Raw genomic sequence first — 12,454 nt, forward strand, 5'->3', positions numbered from 1 at the left:
CAGTATGTGGGTCGAGAGAGGCCTTTGGAAGACGCTTATTGCAATCCCTAGCATTACACTTACGAAATCTAGGAATTTGAGAAGGGTCAGCCATTTTGAAAAAGTCAAAGAAAGTCCAAAAAACAATCCAAAGTCATCAACAATTAAATCTGTCCAAAAAAGAGTTCAAGAGTTTAAGTTGAAGATAAAACACCTGCACTGCGAAAGCTCAAACCAAAATGAAGTACTTCACCGAGTCTGTTGAAAAACTCCAGGTTAACAGCGAGTATGGTACGTCTTGTCGATCAGACTGACAGAGAAGAATTGAGGCTTGTTTACATGCATATGCGGTATCTGGCCGATAGTTGGCGCTGGTGGGCACACCCGCAACCTTCATAGCGATCGCTCGCGAGTTTTTGTGTGTTTTCTGTCGAGCCGCCGGAGCAGCAGCTATTATATATTCACCGGCTAAGTTAAATATTTAAAAAATATACTTTACCATTATGAAAACGCATCAACAGATTAGTCATAAGCTATAATCATCTTTAGATTATTCTAAGCAGTTTTTATACCTATTTCTGTAAATGCTTACTAACTGGAAGGCTAAAAAATGGCTCCCAGTAACCAAATACAGTGGTCACATACCCTATTATTCCCTCACAAAGAGACGAAGCGCACAAGACCAGACTTGTAGCAGAGTTTCCTCTAGACCATGTCCGACTCCAAAGAACTCTGGTGGTAAGAGGACTAAAGGGCTTTGCTTAATGAGCCCATCCCATCAGTCTTCTAAGGCCAGCCTCTTGGGGTATTCAAACACTTGCCTTTTAAAGCAACAACAACTATGCCTGAAAGATAACTTTGCCTTAAGAGTCATTACAATAGCAATTTGGCTTCAAGAAATTTATATGGTTTTAATACTACAGTATTTCAAAGATAAAACCAAATTCTTGAAAACGATCACCAACCTACACAAAAGGGAATAAGAAGGAAATAAATCACTATACTATATATGAGATGTTAATCAAATTTAAGATGTTCAGAATGATTAATTAACTAATTACACAAGCTTGTGTCATTGAATTAAAAAGTGGGACGGTCCTGAACTATAACTCACCTCAAGTCGTATGTATGTTTCGGGTGATTTAGGTCGGCAGGAAAAGCAGCAGCAGTAGTAGGTATCCTCTAAATACTTAATTCTTTGTCCATGGTGTAGATGTCAGAGGGAAATGAATATGTCCTAAAAGAAAGGTGCTGGACAAATATCTAGCTGTAAGTAATTAGGCTGAAGAGGGTAGCATTTAGGAACTTTAAATAAATACCAATATAAACGTCCTCCCAAGCTACATGTTACGGCACTAAGTTTTGCCAAGTAATAATTTAGGACGAGTCTCCAATGGGTAGGTTGACTGTGGCCTGGACACACTGCCGCTCGTCTTCTTCCACCATACCTTTACGGCAAAGAAAAATAAGGCCATAATCGTTCTTAACAACAAACATTCATAACTGCCACTTCAGTCACGAAGAGAGCTACTTAACCTTAAATAAATATTTTGGCCAGATATTTAAACATTTGCTGTGAAGTACTAGTGAAATGTTGAATTGAGACAGGAGGCCAAGTATTTAGAACAAAAAGATCATTCTGTATTATGAGGAAAAATTGAATAAAAATGAAAACTGTACAGAAATACTTGAAATGAATTAATATAAAATAATTCTAAAATAATTAGCTTGGAGAAAAATTTTACTAACAGGCATTTGAAAAACTTAACTATTGAAGTGACTAGGATGATCTTGAATAATTGATCGAGCTTTTAAAAGAGATCTTTATTTCGGTTTCACTTGCTCAAGTCACTTATACGAGGTAAACCTAACTGCCAGTTTGCCAAGTGGAACTGGAAAAATTTCACTGTTCACCGAGTCACAACTAAAACTTTGAATTCATCTGAGGTTGCAGTTATCAAGATTATCCTTATGTCTATATTACTTCAAAAACCTTTCAAACTAGAGATTTGGCTGGACAAAATATACTTTACCATTAAGAAGAAGCATCTACAGATTAGTCACTGTCTATAATCATATTTAGATTATTTTAAGCAATTTTATACATATTTCAGTAAGTGCTTACTAACTGGAAGGCTACAAAATGACTCCCAGTAACCAAATACAGTAGTCACATACCCTATTATTCCCTCACAAAGAGACAAAACGCACAAGACCAGACTTGTAGTAGAGTTTCCTCGAGACAGTATCAGACTCCCAAGAACTCTGGTAAGAGGACTGAGGCTATCCAATCAGTCTTCTAAGGCCAGCCTCTTTGGAGTATTCAGGCTCTTTCCTTTTAAAGCAACGACTATGCCTGAAAGAGAACTTTGTTTTAAGATTCATTACAACAGCAATATTACAGACATAGATAACTAATTCCTTTTAGACAAGCCCGAGATCACTTTACGTACTGGATGAAAATAACAGATTCTAAATAATGTAGTACCCTTTCTGAAAGTACATGACAATAATAAAAGATTAATATTTGCTAACAAGTTCATAACCACTGAAGTGAAGCAAATTCTGTACTGTAGTTCTTTTACCTTGAGATTTTTTTTAGCTAAAATGCTCTCTTTATTGTTTCTTATTTCTGGCATTTCATAAAAAACATCCAACTGTGAAGATAGCCCAAATTCTACACCTAAATGAAACCGTTTATCAGCACCCTATCTTGTCAGTCTCGCCTAATATTACAATCAAAGTCTTCAAAGATTCTAAACCATTTTCTACATTTCTAATATTTCATATTTTGTCAAATAGTATACAGTATACCTGTTCCATTATTATTAATATACAGTTATTTAACTATACTGTACCTAAGACAATAGGTTTTCTGGAGTGTTCCTGCATCTACACAACTTTTTGCATTTTACTTCTCATCAGCATTAAATTTCTAGACAAACGACTAGTCTTTATTTTTTGAACAACCTCTATCCAATATTAAAGGCCTGTGTCACAAGTTTTTCTATAATAATACAGTAACACTTACAAATGGCAAGAATGGCTAATGGATGCTCATATTCAAGTCATAAAAATTAATTATAAATCTAAAAATGGTCCGTTTAACAATTATCACTTACAGTACAAGATCAGTTTAGATGTGGCATACATTACATAAATTACTTTAAATATGATCCTTAGTGCCAGGGGGGCCAAATCGATCTTCGGTATTGCAAATAGTCTTCACTTCCCTACAAACCTAGATTTGAGTAAACCTGCCACTTATTTTAAAGGCAACCCATTGCTATTAGTCAATTCTTCAAAGAATACAATTCAAAGCAGCTTTGCAAATAAAACTTGTACTCTAAAGCCATAAAAATCTACTAAATGTTAATTTGCATTTAAGGTTATGGGTCTGCATATCAAAGTTTACTTTAAAAAACAAGATTTCTGGTCTAATAGGGATAAATCTATATAAACAAGGCTACTAAACCTAATTAAGATTATTTAACCAGCAAGGCCTTCTTGCCTAAAATTAATATAAATGCTAATGCACTAACATGACAAGGAATACACTACATAAAAGAATTACAGCGGTCCAAATCCACCATGATAAATATATATAAAAAATTTAAAGTCAATTGTATTTTTTCTCACTATACAAACCATAGTCCTTTCCTACTACAGTATATGAGAATAAAAAACTGCAGAGCGCGAGCTGGCTCACTGACAACTCGTTTAGATCGAAGCCTGGGACTTTGTCGGAGGATGGTGATAGAAGAAAAGTTCGAGTAAAGGACTTAATTTGTATAGTTAGGAAAAATACAAACTGCTATTAAAATTTGTGATTTGTTCCTACTCGCATTCTTTACTATAGGAGACTCATCCTTACGTGAGAGAAGTCCCCTTTACCAACTGACAGGAAGTTTAACCCAGGAACACTAAACTCTAGCATCTCAGATGCTTAAGAGTAAGGGTTCCTTACACCTCATGAACTCCAGCAGACAAACCAGCGGGATTCGCAGCCCTGGCTACTGAGAGGGTTATACTCAACCCGGAATGCTGTGTGTAATAGACCTGGCAAGTAATGGGTTTGAAAATGTTGCAACCTGAAGGCATTTTTATGGTTGTGAGTTTGTCTGGCTACATCACACTCCCCCTTGTAAGGAGTGTGGGGAAAAGACTTGTGTGCTTGGCCAGGTTAGTCTGAACTTACCTAATGAGATAGAGTTCAGCTAGCGAGGTCTTTCAAGGCTGTACCCTAAGGGAGGGGAAGATTGTAAGGAAAAGAAAAGGCCTGTCATTCTTCACTTTTATCCCAGTCTTATATGCAATCTTAGCCCTCGGCTTACAGTTACTAGTCCTGAGAGGTGCTAAGGAAGCTCATACCACCTGCTGAGAGAGAACCTGCAGAGAAATTCCTTCTCAATTCTTTCTGAATGCAATTGAAGTGCTGATACCTCTCACGTCATGAACCCTAACACGCGAGTCTTCTGCGGATGATGAAGAAAGCGTTCTAGAGGTCAATTCCCTCAGCCAGAAGGAGACTATATTCCTGGAGATGATCTTTGTTCTCCCTGTACTCATAAAGGTGTTACACCCAAGATCTAACAGTCCTTTTCAGATGGCACCTCAGAGCTCATACTGAACACAGTAAAAGCTGGTCAGAGGACATCAATTATATCCCTACGACTTATAACTTTGAACGATAGAAACCTGGAATCAGGCACGGAAGGGTTCAGAGTTTTTAGCGACAAAATCTGGAATGAAGGAGAGAGAGACCTGCCTCCACCCTTTGAATGGGTTGTGTAGAAATATATCCCATGCAGTTCTCCAACACATTTAGCAAAGCTAAAACAAGCAGTAAAACAGTCTTCAGGGCGTGGTCCCTGTCCGAACTCTCGCCTCAACGCTTCGTAGGGCAGCCCCTTTGGAAACGTAACACCTTTACCACATTCCAGGATGGAGGACTCCCCTCAACTGGAGGGGGCAAGTCTCCTCAAAACTCTTAAGCATAGAAATTTCCTCTGAAGAAGAAATGTCTAGAGTACAATTTCTTTAAGACCATTATTTTAGTCCCAAGCTCCCTCGGAACTTACCCAAGAGCTGGCCTCCCTCTGAGGTCAAGGGGACACTGTATTCTGGTCTCCCTCTGAGGTCAAGGGGACACTGTATCCTGGCCTCCCTCTAAGGTCAAGGGGACACTGTATCCTGGCCTCCCTCTGAGGTCAAGGGGACACTGTATCCTGGCCTACCTCTGAGGTCAAGGGGACACTGTATCCTGGCCTCCCTCTGAGGTCAAGGGGACACTGTATCCTGGCCTCCCTCTGAGGTCAAGGGGACACTATGTCAGGGCCTACCTCTGAGGTCAAGGGGACACTGTATCGTGGCCTCTCTCTGAGGTCAAGGGGACACTGTATCCTGGCCTACCTCTGAGGTCAAGGGGACACTGTATCCTGGCCTCCCTCTGAGGTCAAGGGGACACTGTATCCTGGCCTCCCTCTGAGGTCAAGGGGACACTGTATCCTGGCCTCCCTCTGAGGTCAAGGAGACACTGTATCCTGGCCTCCCTCTGAGGTCAAGGGGACACTGTATCCTGGCCTCCCTCTGAGGTCAAAGGGACACTGCATCCTGGCCTCCCTCTGAGGTCAAGGGGACACTATATCCTGGGCTCCCTTCGAGGTCAAGGGGACCCTGTATCCTGGCCTCCCTTTGAGGTCAAGGGGACACTGTATCCTGGCCTCCCTTCGAGGTCAAGGGGACACTGTATCCTGGCCTTCCTTCGAGGTCAAGGGGACACTGTATCCTGGCCTCCCTTCGAGGTCAAGGGGACACTGTATCCTGGCCTCCCTTCAAGGTCAAGGGGACACTAAATCCTGGCCTCCTTCCGAGGTTAAGGGGACACTGTAAAATTGTGTTGATATTTTAATCAACATTCTTAAAATTTGTTTCTGCCAGTCATCGTAATGAAAAAGTTACCATAATCAAAACCAATTAACAATAATGAAACTGTCAAAACACTGGAGCTTTTGCTTGCAATGACTTCCGGATGCATAAAAATGGGTTTTCCATCCCATTTTCTATGGATTCATTCATACCAGTGTTGTATTCATCATACAGTAGTACAACTCCCACCTTACTTGAGCTAATGATTTATTAATTTTTGCTCTGCCGTATGCTCGCTTCGCTTGCAAATAAACATTACTGTATCTCACTGCTCTATATTCTGGCAAGCAGAACATGTTTGGCTACACACTTTAGTCCCATGGGCAAGTTATTTGGCATTAATTATCCCTTATACAAACTTAAAGGTGTGATACACACTTAAATGTAGCTTTGCACTCTAGCTTCTGTTTGAACATGGACTTTGCTTCCATTTCCGATGATCCAACTAAATATATCAAACACATTTCTACCCTAACATTTATTGTTAACATGATCAACACAATAACAGCTCTGATTATATAGCATATTTCAATATTGAAAATAATAAAGGTGTTTAAAATATAAAATATAGGGCACTTTTTCTGTTTGAAGTGCTGTAGTAACTTATGACAGAAGCACAATCTACCACTTTTTCTGATCTACGGGGAGGAAAGAGGCTCGTATGATGTGCTATGACGACATAAGGAGCCAAACAGATGTTTATTAAAATCTGTAACTTCGTTAATAGAGGTTTCCGCCATTAGTATATGGTATTCAAAACTGTGTATTTGCAAAGAACTATTCAATTGCAAAAGTCGTCATGTCCTAACTAATATTGCACCATTCTATGATTAAACCTTCAATCCTTTCCACCCACTTCCCATTCCAAATTTCAACCTGCTGGCTCAGCAATAGTAGAATTACAATTTCAATCAAACTGATATCCAATATGAAAAAGTTTGTTTTCTAACCTAAAATGGGTTTTCAACAAATATGACCTTTATTTCTCCTTCAAATTATCAGATTTAGAGATAGAAGACCAACATTAACAACTACAATAATGGGGTTCCACAATGGAAAATCAGGGTTCAAGGGTGGGAGAATAGAGAAATAAGGTAAATAAAATCTGTCAAAGCTAAATAGTAATGAAACACTTTTATATGCATAGAAAATGTGATTTTCCATCCAATGTTCGATGGAGTAGAGTCGTTCGTAGCAGTCTACATTACAAATACTGCGTTACTTAATTCAGCAGTAAGATTATAGAACACGGGACATTTCTAATAGGAAAACACAGCTTATCCTACAGTAATTAGTGTGTTTTCAATGAATTTGACCTTTATTTCCAGAGTACATAAGCTGTTTTACTATTATAGAATCCCCCCTCTTCCCAACGGACACAGGTGGGAACTTGGGACTTAGGGTGTACGAAAGAAAGACAAAACGTGATCATTTAACACTTTCAAGATAGGTAAAAGGCCACAGAACCCAACAAACCCACCTAACCTAACCTAGTAGTACCCAGGTCACAGACCTAGTTAGGGGGCAAGTCCCCTGGACCCCCTTTCCCAAGTCACAAACCAAAAGTAAATCACATAAATCCTTACATCATGATAAAGTAAATCCCAAATAAATCTTTACCAGAATCGCACTTCGGACACTAACCTTTGAGGGATAACACAATAAGCTTTAAAGATGATATTCACTACACCAGGAGTACCGTGATAATCACCTTGACTATTGGCTATAGCATTGAAATAGCCATAGATGGCAATTTCCGTGTACCTCTTGGGGTACACCCACTCACCAGGGTATGACAACTACTCCTTGCCCACTGAGCATGACAGTCAAGATATTTTTATATATAACCAGACACTTTGCTCTATTTATAGAGGGGAGCATGATTTGGAAAAAATTATTGGGAGGTTATGGATAACTTTCCTCAAGAACCTAGGTAACACCACCTAGATTCACATAATCACATAACAAAACAATAAGTGAATCTTTAAATGTTAATCATAAATAGGCTATAGGGTACCTGACACTTGCACGCATTCGTGGCACGCATTGATGAGCGAACTCGCGTGAACGAGTCGTGAAAATGTCGTGAACAGTGCTGGAACTCGCGTGCCAGTGCGTGCAATGCGTGCCCAGAACTTTGAAATGTTTAAAGTTTGTGGCACGCATTGGCACGCACAAAATAGTCGTGAACGATGCACCAACTGGAGTGAACTGGAGTGAACAGTGCGGGAACTGGCGTGAACTGGAGTGAACGATGCGGGAAGTGGCATGAACTTTATAATGAAGAGAAACAAAAAGGAAACGAAAAAATTAATGAAAAGGAAAGAAAAATAAACCTAATAAATTTTTATATTTGCTGTTTTAATGTGAAAAAAAAAAATCTTATTTCAAACTATTTCTATAACTTTATAATGAAGAGAAACAAAAAGGAAACAAAAATTTTAATGAAAAGGAAAGAAAAAAACCTAATAAATTTTTATATTTGCTGTTCTAATGTGAAAAAAAAAAAAGATATCTTATTTCAAACTATTTCTATAACTTTATAGTGAAGAGAAACAAAAGGGAAACTAAAAATTTAATGAAAAGGAAAGAAAAGTAAACCTAATAAATTTTTATATTTGCTGTTTTAATGTGAAAAAAAAATGATATCTTATTTCAAACTATTTCTATAACTTTATAATGAAGAAACAAAAAGGAAACGAAAAAATTAATGAAAAGGAAAGAAAAATATAAACCTAATAATTGTTTATATTTGCTGTTTGAATGTAAAAATAAAATGATGTCTTATTTCATGCACACACTTATTTTCCTCTGTTACCAATGAAGAGCCAAAACTTTTGTTTTAAATAAAAATCAACTGAAAAATAAACCCAAGAAATTTTCAAGTTTGCTGTTTGAATGTAAAAATAAAATGATGTTTTATTTCATCAACATACTTAGTCTTCTTTATTACCTTAAAATGAAGAGCAAATCAAATTTTTTCTGTTTGCTGTTTTAATGTAAAAATAAAATGCTTTCTTATTTCAACACACTTTTTTCTCTATTACCTTAAAATCAACAGCCTAAAAACTTTTCATGTCTTAATACTTGTACATATTTTATGTCTGCTATCTATATGTACTGTAAATCAAAGGCTTTCTTATTGAAACAAAAATAAAGGGCAACAAAAAATACAAACGAAAAAGATACGTTTCTTCTCCTCAATGCAATGGTGTCTCTGACAGAAAGCATTGTTGTCTCTTCCGAAGCCAATCCAAGAATGTCCTCGAGGTGGAGAAGCCCCGTTTTTATATGGAGTGGCCAATTCGTGAACTGGTGTGAACGATGCGGAATGATGCGCGAACTCGCGTGAACGTGACGTGAACTTCTTGTGAACTAGGCATGCCAATTCGTGCCATGGCGTGAATGTTGCGTGAACGTCGCGTGAACGATGCACGAACTGGAGTGAACTGGTCGTGAACAGTGCGGGAAAAACACCAGTGCGTGGCAAAAATGCGCGCAAGTGTCAGGTAGGCTTATGACATAAATGAACGTAAGAGTATAGAACACCACGCTCTCCATTTACTCCAATATAATGTAATCCTGCAGTTCTCACCTTCTTGCACAGTAATTAGGGGGTTATTTAAAATCTGGTTAAGCAATAATTAGCAAGATATGTTGAAGAGGTGGGAAGGGGTTATAAAAAGAAAATAGCTCGGTTTCCTCAATAAACGACTTGGAACTGTCATGTCAACATAGTCAACCAAACAGAATTCGTGATGCCAGCGTACATAAACAGAAGTTCGTGATGCCAGCGTACATTTGATTTACAGTATATTCAAAATATACTTAATTAAAAATGGATTAATTACTCAAAAGTGTCCTTAAAATATGCAATTTACAAATAGTGACACTTTTGAATAATCACTATTCTTGATTAAGTATATTTAGAATATACAGTAAATCAGATGTACGATGGCATTACGAACTTCTGTTTATGTACGCTGGCATCACGATCTGTTTGGTTGACTATGTTGACGTCAGTTCCATGTCGTTTAGTGAGGAAACCGAGCTATTTTCTTTTTATAACCCGTTCTCCCCTCTTCAACATATCTTGCTAATTATTGCTTTCCCAGAATTTAAATAACCACCTAATTACTGTGCAAGAAGGTGAGAACTGCAGGATTACATTATATTGGAGAAAATGGAGAGCGTGGTGTTCTATACTATTACCTTCATCAAAAACACTTTTGCTAGCTTGGTTTTTCCTAAGAGTTTTAACCTCTGTAGCTAAATAATAAAACATGACAAAAAATGGTGCCCGTTTAATATGTGGCCTACCTTTTGAATATGGCCTATGAAATTATATCTGTTTTAGTATGTGGCCTAACTTGACTTATACTAACCTAACCTTACAAACCAGGTAGGCCACATACAAAACCAGAATAAAAAATGTAGGCCACATACTAACCCAGCACCCAAAAAATACCTAAACTGAACATTTGAAATTTGTACAGCTACAGTATAGTGGGATACCGCAAAAATCTTAATACACTACCATTTCAGCATTTCTGTATGCCAACAATTACGTTAACCATAAGTTTATTATCCTAAGATTCCCAATCTAAGATTATAATTAGCACAATGCAGGGAATTTCAAAATACATTTCAAACATGCATTTAAAAGTTATGAAGGTATTAACCGGAAAAGGTCCCCTCACCAGTGAACCAAACCACAGTAGGATCTATATTTCTTATAAAATAAAAAAAAATCATATAATTAACCGACAAAATTATTCTAGTACTTTCATAACATCTTTCCAATTTAGGCCTACCTACATGAGTAGTTATCTGAATTAATATTTTGTGAATTGTTGACCATCCTCACTCTGTCACTATTCAAGGCGTAATGTAATGTCCAGTGTTGCCAGAAGAGTTAGTTTAAAAATCCCCAAATCTCAATGAAAAAAAAAATCCCCAAACAACACAAAAATTCCCATTTCCACAAATATATTTCCTTCTGATCATGTAGGCTATACTAATATATAAATTATTCACTATACTTCTTATAGGTGCAAATAAACTTATTGCAACAATATAAAGGTTAACTCGTCTTTCTTCAAATAAATTCGTACAACATATCACCACTAGACACCCAAAAATTCCCAAATCTATGGATAAATTCCCAAATCTAGGGATAAATTTCCAAATCTAGGAATAAATCCCCATATGTGGCAACACAGAATGTCACCTGTCTGTTGTCGTGCACAGAAACAAGGAGAATCAAGTACCATGAGTATCAACGATCAGGAGTCCAAGGAGTTACAAAACTAACCAATAGATGGAGCCGCAATAAGCCAATAACAAAGTTTCCCCAGTCACCCAAGACACCATTTACTGTCTTTGACCTGTCATATAGAAAAAACAAAATGGTGTCTTAGTACAACCGAGGATTTGACTTCCTAAATTGAATTAGCAAACACAAAAGGTACAAAAAATGTGTGTTAAGAAAATACTTGGTGATGGCACATACAAGTGACCCAATACACCGAGTAATTGGGCTTACAATAGGATAGTGTTCGAGATCCATAATTTTGTCGTTGTAATCATTGTTACTGTATAATAAATTGCGATAACTCGATGGAAATATCACAATCATTTGATAAATATTTGGTAAATTACATGGTTGTATTATAGTTCCAGTTAGAACAACATTTTCTAAAAATAAAAAAGTAAATGCATAGCTTCATTATTTTCATCTTCCTACCTTTAAATGAAATTATTTACATACCTTCCAACACCATAAAAGGCTTTTGACAAATAATGGTTCTTTGGTGTACACAAGAATTAACCTCAATTTAGGCTACTAGTGCATTGATGGGATGCAATTTAGAAATAAAGATATCAGATAACATCCAAGAAAGTAGACTGAGGTGGTACGGTCATGTCATGAGAAGAGATGAACAGTATATTGGGAGGAGAGTAATGGAAATGGAGGTACAGGGAACGAGAAGGAGAGGGAGACCAAAGCGAAGGTGGGTGGACTGTATCAAAGATGACCTTCGATCAAAGGGATTAACTGGTGATGCAGTGTGGGACAGAGGTAGATGGAGAAAGCTGACCAGAAACATCAACCCCACATAGAAGTGGGAAAAGATGTAGACAAAGAAGAAGAAGAAGAAGAAGAATTACTCGTCTTGTGAATTACCGAATTAATGGAAGATAGACTTTTTTCACTAGACTGAAATGAAGGCAGATTTCTCGTTCACAAATTCTGTTCTCATCTCAAAGTGCCAGATACTTTTTACTACATAGGCCTAAGGCTTATAGCATCCTGCTTTTCCAACTACAGTAGGTATTGTTGCTTAGCAAATAATAATAATAATAATAATAATAATAATAATAATAATAATAATAATAATAATAATAATAATAATGATACTGAGGTCAAACATGCATTTAAAGATATGACAATTCTTAGTACGAGGTCAACTTCAAAAAGGAAATATTGTAAACTTTGCTAATGAAAAGATAAGAGTTGAAGCAACCAGCAAGATTCAAACCATAG

The 12,454-nt window shown here is 37.3% G+C and overlaps 1 long non-coding RNA gene across 1 annotated transcript in view; it reads right to left on the reverse strand.

Annotated features, from left to right (window-relative positions):
* Positions 1 to 541: 541 nt before the first annotated feature.
* LOC137623756 (uncharacterized) overlaps positions 542 to 12,454 on the reverse strand; it is a 135,121-nt gene continuing 123,208 nt past the window's right edge. The window contains exons 2-4 of the long non-coding RNA XR_011040625.1: positions 2,158 to 2,335; positions 1,094 to 1,427; positions 542 to 824 (exon numbers count right to left, since the gene is read on the reverse strand). This is a non-coding gene — a long non-coding RNA (uncharacterized lncRNA). The remainder of the gene's footprint in view (positions 825 to 1,093; positions 1,428 to 2,157; positions 2,336 to 12,454) is intronic.

The sequence above is a fragment of the Palaemon carinicauda genome, chromosome 30 (assembly GCF_036898095.1).
Source record: "Palaemon carinicauda isolate YSFRI2023 chromosome 30, ASM3689809v2, whole genome shotgun sequence".
NCBI classification, from domain to species: Eukaryota; Metazoa; Arthropoda; class Malacostraca; order Decapoda; family Palaemonidae; genus Palaemon; species Palaemon carinicauda.